Raw genomic sequence first — 12,710 nt, 5'->3', positions numbered from 1 at the left:
ACCAAGAACAGTGCTCTCTGATTCCTCCCGTATGACTCTTCACCCATCGTAGGATGAACTGGCCTCCAACATGAGGTGTGTGTTCAAAGCTAACTTCTGACTGCTCTATTTTTTTTGGTTTGTTAAAGGTGTTTGGTTTCTTAACCCCTTTACCCCCAAGGGTGGTTTGCACGTTAATGACCGGGCCAATTTTTACAATTCTGACCACTGTCCCTTTATGAGGTTATAACTCTGGAACGCTTCAACGGATCTTGGCGATTCTGACACTGTTTTCTCGTGACATATTGTACTTCATGATAGTGGTAAAATTTCTTCGATATAACTTGCCTTTATTTGTGAAAAAAAACGGAAATGTGGCAAAAATTTTGAAAATTTTGCAATTTTCCAACTTTGAATTTTTATGCCCTTAAATCACAGAGATATGTCACACAAAATACTTAATAGTTAACATTTCCCACATGTCTACTTTACATCAGCACAATTTAGGAACCAAAATTTTTTTTGGTTAGGGAGTTATAAAGGTTAAAAGTTGACCAGCAATTTCTCATTTTTACAACACCATTTTTTTTTAGGGACCACATCTCATTTGAAGTCATTTTGAGGGGTCTATATGATAGAAAATACCCAAGTCTGACACCATTCTAAAAACTGCACCCCTCAAGGTACTCAAAGCCACATTCCAGAAATTTATTAACCCTTCAGGTGTTTCACAGGAATTTTTGGAATGTTTAAATAAAAACTAACATTTAAATTTTTTTTACACACAATTTATTTCAGCTCCAATTTGTTTTATTTTACCTAGGGTAACAGGAGAAAATGGACCCCAAAAGTTGTTGTACAATTTGTGCTGAGTACGCTGATACCCCATATGTGGGGGTAAACCACTGTTTGGGTGCATAGCAGAGCTCGGAAGGGAAGAAGCGCCATTTGACTTTTCAATGCAAAATTGACTGGAATTAAGATGGGACGCCATGTTGCGTTTGGAGAGCCCCTGATGTGCCTAAACATTGAAACCCCCCACAAGTGACACCATTTTGGAAAGTAGACCCCCTAAGGAACTTATCTAGATGTGTGGTGAGCACTTTGACCCAACAAGTGCTTCACAGAAGTTTATAATGCAGAGCCGTAAAAATAAAAAATCATATTTTTTCACAAAAATTATCTTTTTGCCCACAATTTTTTATTTTCCCAAGGGTAAGAGAAGAAATTGGACCACAAAAGTTGTTGTGCAATTTTTCCTGAGTACGCCGATACCCCATATGTGGGGATAAACCACTGTTTGGGCGCATAGCTGAGCTCGGAAGGGAAGGAGCGCCATTTGACTTTTCAATGCAAAATTGACTGGAATTAAGATGGGACGCCATGTCGCGTTTGGAGAGCCCCTGATGTGCCTAAACATTAACCCCCCCCACAAGTGACACCATTTTGGAAAGTAGGCCCCCTAAGGAACTTATCTAGATGTGTTTTGAGAGCTTTGATTCCCCAAATGTTTCACCACAGTTTATAACGCAGAGCCATGAAAATAAAAATTCTTTTTTTTTTCTTCACAAAAATGATTTTTTTTTAAATTTTGTGTTTTCACAAGGGTAACAGGATAAATTGGACCCAAAAAGTTGTTGTCCAATTTGTCCTGAGTATGCTGATACCCCATAGGTGGGGGGAACCACTGTTTGGGCGCATGGCAGAGCTCGGGAGGGAAGGAGCGCCATTTGGAATGCAGACTTAGATGGATTGGTTTGCAGGCGTCACGTTGCATTTGCAGAGCCCCTGATGTACCCAAACAGTAGAAACCCCCCACAAGTGACCCCATATTGGAAACTAGACCTCCCAAGGAACTTATCTAGATGTGTTGTGAGAACCTTGAACCCCCAAGTGTTTCACTACAGTTTATAACGCAGAGCCGTGAAAATAAAAAATATTTTTTTCCACAAAAATGATTTTTTAGCCCCCAGTTTTGTATTTTCCCAATAGCAACAGGAGAAATTGGACCCCAAAAGATGTTGTCCAATTTGTCCTGAGTATGCTGATACCCCATATGTGGGAGGGAACCTCTGTTTGGGCGCATGGCAGAGCTCGGAAGGGAAGGAGCGCCATTTGGAATGCAGACTTAGATGGATTGGTCTGCAGGCATCACGTTGCATTTGCAGAGCCCCTGATGTACCTAAACAGTAGAAACCCCCCACAAGTGACCCCATATTGGAAACTAGACCTTCCAAGGAACTTATCTAGATGTGTTGTGAGAACTTTGAACCCCCAAGTGTTTCACTATAGTTTACATCGCAGAGCCGTGAAAATAAAATATCTTTTTTTTCCCACAAAAATGATTTTTAGCCCCCCAAATTTATATTTCCCCAAGGGTAACAAGAGAACTTGGACCCCAAAAGTTGTTGTCCAATTTGTCCCGAGGACGCTGATGCCCCATATGTTGGGGTAAACCCCTGTTTGGGCGCACGGGAAAGCTCGGAAGGGAAGGAGCACTGTTTTACTTTTTCAATGCAGAATTGGCTGGAATTGAGATCGGACGCCATGTCGCGTTTGGAGAGCCCCTGATGTGCTTAAACAGTGGAAACTCCCCAATTCTAACTGAAAACCTAATCCAAACACACCCCTAACCCTAATCCCAACGGTAATCCTAACCACACCTCTAACCCTGACACACCCCTAACTCTAATCCCAACCCTAATCCCAACCGTAAATGTAATCCAAACAATAACCCTAACTTTAGCCCCAACCCTAACCCTAACTTTAGCCCCAACCCTAACCCTAGCTTTAGCTCCAACCCTAGCCCCAACCCTAACCCTAGCCCTAAACCTAGCCCTAACCCTAACCCTAGCCCTAACCCTAACCCTAGCCCTAACCCTAACCCTAACCCTAGCCCTAAACCTAGCCCTAACCCTAACCCTAGCCCTAAGCCTAACCCTAATGGGAAAATGGAAATAAATACATTTTTTTACTTTTATTATTTTTCCCTAACTAAGGGGGTGATGAAGGGGGTTTGATTTACTTTTATAGCATTTTTTATAGCGGATTTTTATGATTGGCAGCCGTCACACACTAAGTCTACGTTCACATTAGCGTTCGGCGCCGCAGCATCGGGCACCGCAGTGTCGCCGCATGCGTCATGCGCCCCTATATTTAACATGGGGGCGCATGGACATGTGTTGTGCTGCATTTTGCGATGCATGCGTTTTTTTGGACGCAAGCGTTGGGTGCAGGAAACGCAGCAAGTTGCATTTTTTTTGCGTCAAACTTTCGGCAAAAAAGGACGCATGCGTTGCAAAATGCAGCGTTTTAGTGTGCGTTTTGTTGCGTTTTTCTCTGCGCTGCGCGTTGCGTCGCCGACGCTGCGGCGCACAACGCAAATGTGAACGTAGCCTAAAAGACGCTTTTTATAGCAAAAAAGTTTTCGCGTCTCCACATTTTGAGACCTGTAATTTTTCCATATTTTGGTCCACAGAGTCATTTGAGGTCTTGTTTTTTGCGGGATGAGTTGACGTTTTTATTGGTAACATTTTTGGACATGTGACAGTTTTTGATCGCTTTTTATTCCGATTTTTGTGAGGCAGAATGACAAAAAACCAACTATTCATGAATTTCTTTTGGGGGAGGCGTTTATACCGTTCCACGTTTGGTAAAATTGATAAAGCAGTTTTATTCCTCGGGTCAGTACGATTACAGCGATACGTCATTTATATCATTTTTTTATGCTTTGGCGCTTTTATACGATAAAATCTATTTTATAGAATAAATAATTATTTTGGCATCGCTTTATTCTGAGGACTATAACTTTTTTATTTTTTCTTTGATGATGCTGTATGTTAGCTCGTTTTTTGTGGGACAAGATGATGTTTTCAGCGGTACCATGCTTATTTATATCCGTCTTTTTGATCGCGTGTTATTCCACTTTATGTTCAGCGGTATGATAATAAACCGTTGTTTTTCGCCCCGTTTTTTTTTTTTTTCCTACGGTGTTCACTGAAGGGGTTAACTGATGATATAGTTTTATAGGTGGGGTCTTTACGGACGAGGCGATACTAAATATGTGTACTTTTATTGTTTATTTATTCTCTCTCTCTCTCTCCATCTTCAAAATTCAATAGTAATGGATTTAAATTTCCAAAGTACATTCAAACAAAATTTCTCTTTAGTTAACCAATTGGGATTAGAAATGGCCGGAGCTAGCCGTACCCCCTCCCCCCACGGCGTAGGCGAAGGCCTGCATGACAATGGGGGGGAGTGGGGTAGGTATTATGCTAATGAGGCCTGAGGGGTTATGGGAGTTGGGGGGTGGGATTTGACACTTCCCGCACTTTTGGGATCGCGAGCAGACGTACCGGTAATGTCTGGCGTGGACGCGGTTCTTGAGGCCCTCAGGGCGGCTGCAGCATCGCATCCCCCTGGCTGGTTACAGGCGCAGGTGGCCCACATCATGTCGGACGGTGCAGGGCCGTCCGGCGCTGCAGCGCCGCTGGAGCGGCGTTCTCGGAGGACGCGGCCCCCCGAGCGCCTTTCCCCAGACTCCGGTCCTCGAGCCCCCAGAAGGCGCAGGAGCCCCTCTCGGGACCCTCCAGGCCGGGCGCCGGTAAGATCTGCAAGCGCTCGGTCCCGGCCTGGGAGGAATCCACCTGCCGGTCGGGGCTCAGCGGCGGTTAATAGGCCTGCTCCTCGCAGTGCAGCGGGGGCGGGGCTTCGGCGCGCCGGACAGCGTTCGGGGCCTGCTGGAACGGGAGGCCGCAGCGGTGAGGCTCCTGCCGCGCGGCCTGCCTCGGCTTCACTGGGACGTGCAGCGGATATTGGGGCGGGCGGCCCGAGGCTGGATGGAACCGGGCTGGCCCCGTCTGCAGTGGCGGGGACCTTTCCTGCATCAGTTCGGCAGGATGGCGATGGAGTGATGGCGGCAGGCATTGGAGCGGAGGCGAGGGGGTGTGCTGCCAGCTCTGACACGCAGGCACCTTTCTCCTCGGGAAGTCGGATTTTCCCCCCTTCATCTGGCGTGCCTGTACCTGGACAGGGCACCCTAGAAGACCTCCTGGGACTTCAACATCGTTTGGATTCCGGCGGATTGTCTGTGGACGTGGCGACCCGGGGACGTCTGGATGCCAGCACTTCGGCTGGGGGGACTACAGATCCCTTGCAGCCTGGTGAGTATATGTCTGTGTCGGGTCTGTGTACTCCTAATTTAGCATCGCCCGTTTTCATGAGTAATCAGGGGGTTGGTTCTGTTGAGGGGGTGGCGGGCGATGTGGGTTCGGTGGGGGTTCGTGAGCTTTTGGGTAGCGTGCAGGGTTTGTTATCCAGGTTGGAGCAGAGTATGTCATCGCAGAGGCATTTAGGGGCTTGGTTGAGCCCACAGGTGGGGGCTTTTGGGGCAGTGGCTGCATCGGTTGTGGCGCCTGCACCAATATCCGTGTCAGTGCAGACGGAAAAGGAGAAAGAGTGTAGGGTGCATTTAGACGATAGGGCTCACGGCGAAGTTTATGTTTGTTTTGAGGGCCCCTTAGGGGCGCATCTTAAAAAGGAAGTTAAGGAAAAGATTGCGAAGGACGAATATGTTGAAATATTTTCGTTGCTTCCGTTAGAGAAATTTAATTTAGATAAGAAAAAGAGGGATGAGGGTAAGAAGGAAGATGAGGAAAAGCGGCGGTGGCGCTTAATTCCTCAGACGTTTGCTAACTGGCTGCAGGCGTTTGCCATTTTGGCCAGTGTGATTGAAGAGAAAGCGCCCGAGAGTCGCTCAGGTCTGTTTTGTTACTTGGATTCTATTCATGAGGCTTATAGGGTCTATGGTGGTCAGGCGTGGCTCAGGTATGATGAGCAGTTCAGACAAAGGAAAGCGGTTCGCCCGGCAATTCGCTGGGATCAGAAAGATATTGGGCTTTGGTTGCGGGTGATGGCGCAGTTCAAGTTCGGTCATCCCTTTCAAGGAGGGGCCGGAGGATCCGGCCAGGGTTTTCAGTCTGGTTCCTCGGGATCCTCTGGTCCCGCCAGTCAGGCAGGGGCTCAAAAGCTGGGTGTTTGCTGGCAGTTTAACGAAGGCCAGTGTAGATTCGGGGTCAACTGCAAGTTTAAACACTTGTGTTCCCACTGTAGCGGCTCCACACACGGGGCGGCAAAATGTTTTAAGAAAGGTAGAGGGAAGTCAGGAAGCGGTAATACCCATGGGGGTGACACCGGTGATGTGGGAAAAGATGGTCCCTTATCTAAATAGATATCCGGATAGGGAAAAGGCGGTGTTATTGTTGTCCGGTTTTCAAAAAGGTTTTGTAATTCCGGCCCCTTCGTTTGAGGTTCCTTGCGTTCGGAGGAATTTGAAGTCGGCATTGTTACATGCTGATGTGGTTTCCGAAAAATTGCGGAAGGAGGTTGCTTTGGGTCGGATGGCGGGCCCGTTTGAGTCACCGCCTTTTGTGGATTTGGTGGTTTCCCCTTTGGGGGTTGTGCCTAAAAAAGAGGTTGGAAAATTTCGCTTGATTCAGCATCTGTCGTATCCTAGAGGTATGTCGGTTAATGACGGGATTGACCCCGGGCTTTGCTCGGTGGTTTACGCGTCTTTTGATTTGGCGGTAGCATGGGTTCAAAAAGCCGGAAGAGGGGCTCTACTAGCTAAGACAGACATTGAATCCGCTTTTCGTCTATTGCCGGTTCATCCTGATAGCGTTCGGCTGCTTGGTTGTTTTTGGGATGATCGCTTTTTTGTGGATAGGTGTTTGCCCATGGGGTGTTCGCTTTCTTGTGCGTTGTTTGAAGCGTTTAGCTCCTTTTTGGAGTGGGTGGTTCGTGATGTTTCGGGTTGTGATTCGGTCATTCACTATTTGGATGACTTTTTGTGCGTCGGCCCGGCTGGGTCTGACTGTTGCAAGAAAATTTTGAGAGCGATAGAGCTGGTGGCGCTTCGTTTTGGAGTTCCGTTGGCTCCGGGAAAAACTGAGGGCCCGTGTACGTGTTTGTCTTTCCTTGGTATTGTGATTGATACCGTTCAGTGGGAGTTCAGGTTGCCCATTGACAAAGTCATGTCTTTGCGTGAGGAGGTGCTGCGGGCTTGTCGCTTGCGTAAGTTGTCGTTGAGGGAGTTGCAGTCGCTCCTAGGAAAGCTGAATTTCGCTTGTCGAGTTATGCCTATGGGCAGAGTTTTTTCGAGGCGATTGGCCATGGCTACGGCTGGAGTTCGTGCTCCTCATCATTTTGTGCGGTTGTCGGCTGACCATAAGGATGATCTGATGGTCTGGAGTAGTTTTTTGCAGAGCTACAATGGCAGGTCGTTGTTTCAGGAGGGAGTGGTGGACAATGAGTCGTTGGATTTGTTTACTGATGCGGCCGGAGGGGCAGGCTTCGGTGCGTATTTTCAGGGGCAGTGGTGCTCTGCGCAGTGGCCGGCATCGTGGATTTCAGCTGGTTTGGTTCGGAATATCGCACTCTTAGAAATTTTTCCTATCTTGGTGGCGGTGCAGTTGTGGCAGCAGGTTTTTCGGAACAGGCGTGTTCGTTTTCATTGTGACAACATGGGGGTGGTTTGTGCGATAAACAATTTGTCGGCTTCATCGCCCCCTGTGGTGCGTGTGTTGAGACAGCTGGTGTTATCATGCTTGAAGTTGAACGCGCATATAACTGCGACACATGTTCCTGGGGCTCAAAATTCTATTGCTGATTCTCTCTCTCGTTCACAGTTCGAACGTTTTCGGTCTCTGGTTCCAGATGCGGAGGTCCTGGGGTTGGAATGCCCTGCAGAACTTTGGCTTGTGGTGTTCGAGACGCCGAGGCATTGATCAAGTCGTCGTTGGCTCCCAGAACGTGGGAGGCGTATCAGGCTGTTTGGCTGGAATGGGTGGAGTTGTTGAGGCTTGTTGGTGGAGGGTTAAGCGAGCAGGAGAAAACGGGGGTGTTGTTGTCCTGGTTGAGTCGTGGAGCGGCAGAGGGTTGGTCCCCTGCTAAGGTGTCACGTGTTATGTCTGGTCTGGCATTTGGTTTTAAATTCCGTGGTCAGTCGGATTTAACTAAGGTTTTTCTGGTAAAACAAGCGGTGAAGGGTTTTCGGCGGCGGCCGCGGCGCATGGATTCCAGGCGTCCCGTGTCTTTCAGCATGTTGGAAAGTTTGGGCGGGGTTTTGCCTTCGGTCTGTTTGTCTTGTTTTGAATTGCGCTTATTTCGGCTAGCTTTTTCTTTAGCCTTTTTTGGGGCATTTCGGGTGGGCGAGTTGGTTTCACCTAGTAAGAATATTATGGGAGGTTTGTTGGCTCGCGACGTGTTTTTATCGGCTGGGAAGGTCGAGTTGTGGTTGCGGCGGTCTAAGTCTGATCAGGACGGTAAGGGCAGTAGGGTTGTGTTAGGTGCCGTTTCGGGGTCGATTATGTGCCCGGTTACCTGTCTAGCAAATTTTTGGGAATTGCGGCCTAGTCGTGATCGGTCGTTGCTGTGCCATAGGGACGGTTCCTTGTTGTCCCGGTATCAGTTTACGGCGATTTTTAGAAAAGCAATTGGGTTGCTGGGACTGGAGGTTGGTGGTTTCGCTCCTCATTCTTTCAGGATTGGGGCGGCGACGGAAGCGGCGTTAGGGGGTCTGGGGGTTCCTGTAATTCAGCGCATTGGTAGGTGGCGCTCTGATAGATATCGTAGCTATGTGCGCGCGTAATTGGAGATGGGTTTTGAAGGCGGGGGCTGTATGGCCGTTGTTTTTGGTCGTGTATTTTGATTTTCGCTTTGTGTTTTTCAGGCACCTCGCCGTTGTTGGTGTGGATTTTTGGCCATTCATACGTCCATTGGGGAGCGCGGCGTGCCGACGTGCGGACTGATGGGCGGCAACTGGGTTTTGGTCGTGAAGTTGCGGTAATCCGTTGGTTGGGTTTTAGGGGGTTGGTCTGGCATAGGGTTTTAAAGGAAATTAATGATAGTGTCCAGCTGGACAGGGCTCCAGATATTTTAGTATTACATGTTGGGGGTAATGATTTGGGTGCACGACCGTTTAGAGAGTTGATAAAGGACATTAAGCAGGACTGTCTGCGTTTGTGGGTATTGTACCCAGGTTTGACCATTATTTGGTCTGATATTGTGCCGCGCAAGCGGTGGAGGAACATGAGGTCTTTGGACAAGTTGAATAAAGCCCGGATAAAGGTTAATCGGGCAGTGTCCGGTTTTGTGGCCAGGAATGGAGGTGTTGCGGTTCGGCATTTCGAGCTGGAAAAAGGGGAGGGGGTTTTTTGGTTGGCCGATGGGGTCCATTTGAATGCGGTGGGTATGGACTTTTGGGCCCTCGCTATTCAGGAGGGCATTGAACGGGCCATATTTTTTCGGAGTGGTGGGGTCTCGGGCCTTTGAGGTGTCAAAGGGCTCTCGTTGTGGCGGCTGGGGGGAGTCCTAGGAGTTGGTAAAAATTGGTTTGGGGATCCATTTTGGCTTATGGCTCCTCTGTTTTTGGTTTTGGTGTCTTTTGAATCTGGTGAATGGTGGTGGGGGAGTTCCGGCAGGGGTGGCCGGATATCCTGGGATTTTTTACCGTGAACAGGGAACCCTTGTTTGGGTTTTTGGTGCTCCCGAGCCAGGGTTTTGATCGGCTGGGAGTAAATTTGATATTATGTACGTTCACGGTATTGGTTGTCAATCACCAGATTCTTGGGGCTCCGTGGACTCCTTCTAGCCTTTAAAATGTGATTATTGCTTTGTATTAATGTATTTATTGTTTGTTTAATAAAAAAGGCTACTGTGGCCTATATCATTCCAAAGAATAAATGTGGTCATGTTTTTATTCAATATGGGAATGATGGTTGGGGGTCACGGTGGGGAAAAGAGGTGGGGTGTGGGTTTTTACCTCAGAAGACTACCCCGTCGACAATACCAGGGTCAAGAAATGGCCGGAGCTAGCCGTACCCCCTCCCCCCACGGCGTAGGCGAAGGCCTGCATGACAATGGGGGGGAGTGGGGTAGGTATTATGCTAATGAGGCCTGAGGGGTTATGGGAGTTGGGGGGTGGGATTTGACACTTCCCGCACTTTTGGGATCGCGAGCAGTCCCGCCCTCCCGCCCCTTTTTTTTGCTGATTATGAAGGGGTTTTCGGTTATGTTTCGATCGGGCATTTGCAAGGTCGTTTTTTTTTTGTTTTGGGTCATTGTGGCCGTGGCGGCTGGGGGGAGTCCTAGGAGTTGGTAAAAATTGGTTTGGGGATCCATTTTGGCTTATGGCTCCTCTGTTTTTGGTTTTGGTGTCTTTTGAATCTGGTGAATGGTGGTGGGGGAGTTCCGGCAGGGGTGGCCGGATATCCTGGGATTTTTTACCGTGAACAGGGAACCCTTGTTTGGGTTTTTGGTGCTCCCGAGCCAGGGTTTTGATCGGCTGGGAGTAAATTTGATATTATGTACGTTCACGGTATTGGTTGTCAATCACCAGATTCTTGGGGCTCCGTGGACTCCTTCTAGCCTTTAAAATGTGATTATTGCTTTGTATTATTATTATTATTATTATTATTATTATTTATTGTTATAGCGCCATTTATTCCATGGCGCTTTACAAGTGAGGAGGGGTATACATAATAAAAACAAGTACAATAATCTTGAACAATACAAGTCATAACTGGTACAGGAGGAGTGAGGACCCTGCCCGCGAGGGCTCACAATCTACAAGGGATGGGTGAGAATACAGTAGGTGAGGATAGAGCTGATCGTGCAGCGGTTGGTTGATCGGTGGTTACTGCAGGTTGTAGGCTTGTCGGAAGAGGTGGGTCTTCAGATTCTTTTTGAAGGTTTCGATGGTGGGCGAGAGTCTGATGTGTTGTGGTAGAGGGTTCCAGAGTAGGGGTGATACGCGAGAGAAATCTTGTATGCGATTGTGGGAAGAGGAGATAAGAGGGGAGTAGAGAAGGAGATCTTGTGAGGATCGGAGGTTGCGTGTAGGAAAGTACCGGGAGATGAGGTCACAGATGTAAGGAGGAGACAGGTTGTGGATGGCTTTGTACGTCATGGTTAGGGTTTTGTACTGGAGTCTCTGGGCAATGGGGAGCCAGTGAAGGGATTGACAGAGGGGAGAGGCCGGAGAATAGCGGGGGGACAGGTGGATTAGTCGGGCAGCAGAGTTTAGAATAGATTGGAGGGGTGCGAGAGTGTTTGAGGGGAGGCCACAGAGCAGGAGGTTGCAGTAGTCAAGACGAGAGATGATGAGGGCATGGACTAGGGTTTTTGCAGATTCTTGGTTGAGGAATGAACGGATTCGTGCAATATTTTTGAGTTGAAGTCGGCAGGAAGTGGAAAGGGCTTGGATGTGTGGTTTGAAGGAGAGATCAGCGTCAAGGATAACCCCGAGGCAGCGAGCTTGTGGGACTGGGGAGAGTGGGCAGCCATTTACTGTAATGGATAGGTTCGTTGGGGGGGTCACGTGAGATGGGGGAAAGATGATGAATTCTGTTTTGTCCATGTTAAGTTTCAGAAATTTAGCGGAGAAGAAGGATGAAATAGTGGACAGACATTGAGGGATTCTGGTTAGTAGGGAGGTGATATCTGGTCCAGAGATGTAGATCTGTGTGTCATCAGCATAGAGGTGATACTGAAAGCCATGAGATTCTATGAGCTGTCCCAGGCCAAAGGTGTAAATGGAGAAGAGCAGGGGCCCAAGGACTGAACCTTGTGGGACTCCGACAGATAGGGGGCGAGGTGAGGAGGTGGTGTGTGAGTGGGAGACGCTGAATGTCCGGTCTGTTAGGTATGATGAGATCCAGGATAGGGCCAAGTCTGTGATGCCAAGGGATGAGAGGGTCTGTAATAATAGGGAATGGTCCACTGTGTCAAAGGCAGCCGACAGGTCGAGGAGGAGGAGAACAGAGTAGTGTCGCTTGCTCTTGGCGGTTAAAAGGTCAGTGGTGACCTTAGTTAGGGCAGTTTCAGTGGAATGGTGTGGCCGGAAGCCAGATTGTAAGCGGTCAAAGAGGGAGCAAGAAGAGAGATGGGAGGACAGTTCAAGGTAGACGTGTTGTTCCAGTAGTTTTGAGGCATAGGGGAGAAGTGATATAGGGCGATAGCTAGATACAGAGGATGGGTCAAGAGAGGGCTTTTTGAGGATAGGTGTGATGGAGGCATGTTTAAAGCTTGAGGGGAAAACACCATTTGTTAGTGATAGGTTGAAGAGATGGGTTAGGGTTGGGATGAAGATTGTGGTGAGGTTTGGGATGAGGTGGGTTGGGAGCGGGTCAAGTGCACAGGTGGTGAGATGCGATCTTGAGAGTAGAGTGGCGAGTTGATCTTCTGTAATGGTGGAGTAGTTGGTTTTGGAGGTGGAGGGTAGGGAAGTTGGGAGGAAGGGCTCTGGGGCTTGTTGATCAAAACTGTCTCTGATGTTATCAATCTTTGTATTAATGTATTTATTGTTTGTTTAATAAAAAAGGCTACTGTGGCCTATATCATTCCAAAGAATAAATGTGGTCATGTTTTTATTCAATATGGGAATGATGGTTGGGGGTCACGGTGGGGAAAAGAGGTGGGGTGTGGGTTTTTACCTCAGAAGACTACCCCGTCGACAATACCAGGGTCAAGCCCTAGCGTGCACAGCGCAGTTAGTCAGGATGGCCGAGTGGTCTAAGGCGCCAGACTCAAGAGTGATCTCTTTCCCCAAAAGCTGGGTGTTCTGATCTCCAGATGGAGGCGTGGGTTCAAGTCCCAATTCTGACAGCTGCTTTTTGTGTCTTTTACTGACCAATCTGTCTAAACCCTCTCAGCATGTGTCCATTTTTTCAAAA

The 12,710-nt window shown here is 48.3% G+C and overlaps 1 non-coding gene across 1 annotated transcript; it reads left to right on the top strand.

Annotated features, from left to right (window-relative positions):
- The first annotated feature begins 12,530 nt into the window (after nt 1–12,530).
- On the top strand, nt 12,531–12,642 carry TRNAL-CAA (transfer RNA leucine (anticodon CAA)). The gene is made up of 2 exons: nt 12,531–12,568; nt 12,597–12,642. It is a non-coding gene; the product is annotated as a tRNA-Leu (tRNA).
- The last annotated feature ends 68 nt before the right edge of the window (nt 12,643–12,710 follow it).

This window comes from Ranitomeya variabilis, chromosome 2 (genome assembly GCF_051348905.1).
Source record: "Ranitomeya variabilis isolate aRanVar5 chromosome 2, aRanVar5.hap1, whole genome shotgun sequence".
Taxonomy (NCBI): Eukaryota; Metazoa; Chordata; class Amphibia; order Anura; family Dendrobatidae; genus Ranitomeya; species Ranitomeya variabilis.
This window is presented reverse-complemented; position numbering and strand designations above follow the sequence as displayed.